The sequence below is a fragment of the Galeopterus variegatus genome, unplaced genomic scaffold (genome assembly GCF_000696425.1).
Source record: "Galeopterus variegatus unplaced genomic scaffold, G_variegatus-3.0.2 Scaffold7909, whole genome shotgun sequence".
Taxonomy (NCBI): domain Eukaryota; kingdom Metazoa; phylum Chordata; class Mammalia; order Dermoptera; family Cynocephalidae; genus Galeopterus; species Galeopterus variegatus.
The window spans coordinates 33,501-38,660 of record NW_007734020.1 but is presented as its reverse complement, the minus strand read 5'-3'; positions in this window follow the sequence as shown (position 1 = coordinate 38,660).

Sequence of the window (5,160 nt, the reverse complement as noted above, 5' to 3'; positions counted from 1 at the left end):
TGGTTGCCTTTAGCCTATGATAAATGAGCAATCAAAATGACAGGTCATGCTGAGCCCTAGGAACTGTGCCTGGCAAAGAGCAAATGCTCAGTGAATGTCAGCCATTATCACCGCCGTTGCTAGCTCCTGCTTCCCTTAAAAGAAATTATCTCACAAAAAAAGCCAGAAAAAAAAGAATCCGTGGCAGACAGACAAAAGGCAGGCACAGTGCCCTGACACTTGGCCAAGGCCAGAAAGGCTTCTCAAAAAAAGCCAAAAAAAAAAGAATCCATGGCAGACAGACAAAAGGCAGGCACAGTGCCCTGACACTTGGCCAAGGCCAGAAAGGCTTCTCTCCATCCGTGATGTGCCCTATTTCCCTGGAGACAACAAGAGAGGGCTTTCCAAGAAAGGTTATTGGGATCGAGGCCCACAATGAAATGCTCCCTAAACGATAGTCTCAAAGCTTTCTGAAGACTCCCAAATCTCCTTGGCTTTACCCTCAAAATGTGTCCAGAATCTGATCCCTTCTCACCGTGTCTGGTCACCACCCTGTTCCAACCTGCCATCACCTCATGTCTTCATTACTGCAATCGTCTACTAAGTGACCTCCTGCTTCTCCCTTGCCCCTCTATATGTCATTGCCCAAGAAGTGGCCACGGTGGGTCAGGTCATGTTATCAGTCTGCTCAGAACCTTCTCCGTCTCATCCAGCATAAAAGGCCCTACTCAGTCTGTACCTCCTGCCACTCTCCAGCTCTGTCTCCAGCAGGCTTGCCCTCATCCACTCTGGTCCAGCCACAATGGCTTCCTGTTGTTCCTCAAACATGCCCTTTCACCTCAGGGTTTTTGTGCCACTACTCCCACCATCCAGAGCGTTCTTCCTCCAGACAGCTGCATGGCTTACTGCCTCACCTCCATCAGGCTTACACAAATGTCTCCTGAGTGAGGCCTTCTCTGACCACCCTACGAACCTTTGCACCCTCCCTGGCTCTCCATATACTCTTTCACTTCTTTAATTTTCTCTGTGGAACTTATCTCTAACATACTATATGTTTTACTTATTTATTATGTTCAATATCTAACTGCCCCACCGGAATTTGGGCTTTATGAGAGTAGGAATTTTTGCTTGTTTTAATCCATCTAGAACAGTGCCTGACACATAATAGGCCCTCCATAAATATTTGATGAATGAATAACATATCTGACGTCTCCGTAGCTTCAGGCCTACATTTCCCAGACTCTGGCTGGATGGCGCCACCTTGAGGTCCTGCCAGCACCTCAGATCCACTGTTGTAGACACACACTCACATCCCAGGATCTAGGATCAGGCCCCCAGGCACACGCGCGCGCACGCGCACACACACGCACCCACACACACAGTGGGGCCGACTGGCTTAGGCTGCGTTTAAACGCCGCCTCCACTTCACTTTCCAACTAGAATGGGGCGATAATACTGCCCACTTTATGAGGTTGCCTTTAGCCTATGATAAATGAGCAATCAAAATGACAGGGCATGCTGAGCCCTAGGAACTGTGCCTGGCAAAGAGCAAACGCTCAGTGAATGTCAGCCATTATCACCGCCGTTGCTAGCTCCTGCTTCCCTTAAAAGAAATTCTTTATTCACCTTCATTCACGTGGTTAAGAATTATAAAGTATTTACTTCTTGCTTTGGTAAATTAATAAGAACTTGACTTCCTTTTAGGTTGGGTTTAATTTCACCTAGGGAGGATTACAATCCTTTTTTACATCAAGGGAAAATTATAGCAATAAATATGTCCCATAGACCAAAAAAATCCAAGAGCACAAGCATTTACTCACTGTATCTTCCACCACAGGAGAAATAACAATGGAAATAGCTGCCATTTGTCACATGCTAAGGGCAGAGATCGTGTGAAGAGCTTTACATACATCACCTTATGCCAGAGACCAGCTCCGCAGGATTCGTTGGACCTGAATAGGTGGTGTGGCGTTGGCGAGGAAAGAAAGAGACAGACCACAGATGTCTAGTGCAAGTGTGGACGACGACCACATGAATCTTGCTTTATTTATATGTTTTTACCTAATCTTTTACATATTGATTTTTTTCTTTTTTTTCTTTCTTTTTCTTTTTTTTTTTTGTCCTTTTTGTGACCAGTAAGGGGATCGCAACCCTTCAGCCAGTGAGCGCACCAGCCATCCCTATATAGGATCCGAACCCGCGGCGGGAGTGCCACTGCGCACCCAGTGCTGCACTCTCCCGAGTGTGCCACGGGGCCGGCCCATATTGATTTATTTTTTATTTATTTATTTATTTTTTTGTCTTTTGTCTTTTTCCGTGTCCAGCAACGGATCGCAACCCTCAGTGTTGCCCCCGTACGGGACCGGGGACAGGCAACGGGATTGCAACCCTCGGTGTTGCTCCCGCGCCTCGCTCAGCCAGTGAGCGGGAACCAGTCTGTATGTGGGATCCGAACCCTCGGGCGGGAGCGCCGCTGCGCCTCCCAAGCGGCGCACTTATCCAGTGCGCCACCGGGCCGGCCCTTGATTTATTTTTTAATCAAACATTTTTTGTTTTGTTTCTATCGAAAAAGAAAGGTCAAAACGTTCCAAGGCACTCATGTTGTGACAAGAGCATCTACTCATGCATCAATAGTTCACCCCAAAGCCTGTGGCTTGTGGCCAGGAAACTATAAATAGCAGCATGCTTGGCATTAGAGAGCGTCAGACTTTTGGTCTGAATTCTTGACCTTCTAAACTCACACATAAACTTATATTCTAAATTCTTATAAAATCTTACTTATATTTAACAATTTAATGTCTTATGTTTATATTTATTATTTTAATTTATGACCAAAATCACAATATATACATGATTTTATATAATAAAACTTGATTATAACGTTTTATTATATTTTATACTACTATTAAAAACAATTATACTGTTGTAAACTAATCTAAACAAAATCTATTAGTATCAAAAACCTTATTATATATTTTTACTATTTTACCTATTTATCTTTATAGTAAAACTTTCTAATTTTTTTTACCAATTGACTCTGGGAACAGTACAAGGAACAAAGTGAAAAATTAAATGATCCTACTCAAACTAACAAAAACTCAATATATCATTCTTATTATTATAGGGAAACAGCATGTTCTTGGTAAATCAAGTAAAACTATGGGAGTGGGGAGAAACAAAGAAATCTGTAACTGGTTGCTGATCAATCAGTTATAAACATTACTGCACTCGGACCCACCGTCTCCCTGGGGGAATGTAAATAGAAATCTAACATAATAGCTTCATTCCACAGGTACAAGAGCAGGACCACAGCCACAATGGGTCCATGCACACATCACTAACAAGGAAGCTAATGACAAAATTGAATGGAGCCAACACATACCAGGAACATGCATCAAAAACACCGTTAGTACTGACAATATCTTTTAAATAAACCAGTTAATTTTGATGTATTTTAACATGTCCTTTGAGAAACTCCAGGGAATTTCCCAAAGCCATACTAAGCCAAAAGGTTAGGCTGTTTAATTCTGGGAAGGTGTGTCAAGCAACCAAAGGTGAACAAACAAGGACTTCCATGGAACCGTACCACACACATGGGACCCCTTGTAGCCTGCAGAACAAGCAATATCACTCCCCAGCCTTCCATGCCTTTCCCTATAGCAGGACGGCTCACGGCAACCTTACTTAATTTTCACAGAGAGGGAGGTACTGTGATATCACTGAACATGAAACTTAGGCTTCATGAAAGACATGAAACTTAGGGGATTTGAATAACTTGCCAAGACCACAGAACGAGGGAATGGGCAGAGAAAGTACTTAAACCTCAGTCCTTCAGGGTTTATACCTCCAGTTAGACACATTTTTTCTTTTTTGCACCACCAAACTCCAATGACTCAGTCTGGTCCCTGAGCCACAAGGCAGCCTGAGATTGTGCCTGAAGCTCTGGCTTTGCCAGAACCCCTCCCTGCTCACTGTCGATTGCCTTCTGGCTGGCCAGAGGCCCTCCCAAAGTCCAGCCAGCTCCCACTGTCCTTGCCAACCCTAGCCAGGGAGCGGAGCGCAGGCCAAACCTGGGGCCTGGCCTTAGGCCTGCCCTGTGAGGTCCATTTGGCTTCGTGCCTACAGATGTCAGTGGCACAAAGAGTGGGCCTTCCTCAGGAAACCCAGGGCCACAAACCTGAACCTGACCTCTTCCCATGTGTTAGAGGATAATTTAAGGAAAAATTAAAAAGGGGGAAATCACAGATTTCGTACTGTAAAATGAATGCATATCAAAGATTTTATTTAACTCACTAATTGAATGAGGAAACTGGTAAGATGTAATGGGTTCAAAGGAAAAGTCAAAAGAACTACAAATTTATATGGAATACAGGAATGTTGAAACAGCTTCATGCATGGACTTGACACTTGCTTTATTATGGGGGGAGGGTGCAGAACTTATTTACATGTCTATACACAAGATTTATTTGCATTGTTTTCAGTTATTTATGATTTATAAAGTTATAAAATGGACTTTGGAAGGACCTCTGGCTAGCCCGAAGGCAGTCAACAGTGAGCCTGCAATGAACGGCCCAGAGCCCACACAGAATCAGATAATTTGAGAAGGTCCCAGCATTCCATTAAAAGACTTCTGGTAACCTCTCTTGCTTATTTCAAAATCTTACATTTTTCCTTGCATGTGAATGATTTTCTTTGGGTTGTGATCTCTGTGTTCTTTCCTAGTTCCTGGGAATGAGTTTTCCTTGTCTTTATTGGGAAGCCTTAGATTGTGGGCTTTGGAATTAGGTGAACCTTGAGCTCAAATCTCCATTCTGCATTTACTAATATGTGGCCTCATGGAAATAATTCGACCCCTGAGTCTACCTCTGACCATAGGTGTGAGGATTAAAGAGCCTGGCAACAGAAGCAAACCCTCACTTGCTATTTACTCTGTGCCAGCCACAGTCCCTTCTACCACCCTATTTTACAAGTGTGGAAACTAAGGCCTGGGTGGTTAAAACACTGGAACAGGGTCGCATTACTGGGGCTGGGACTCAAACCTGGGCGGCGCTGGCCTTGCTGCCGCTCTTGACCAGCGCTCACGAGTGGCAGCTGCTACTTGTACTGTTTAGTTTCTTTAGTCCAACCAAGTCTTGCACTGTGGGTGAGTTGACTGATGACCCCAAGAAGCCAGCTACCAAG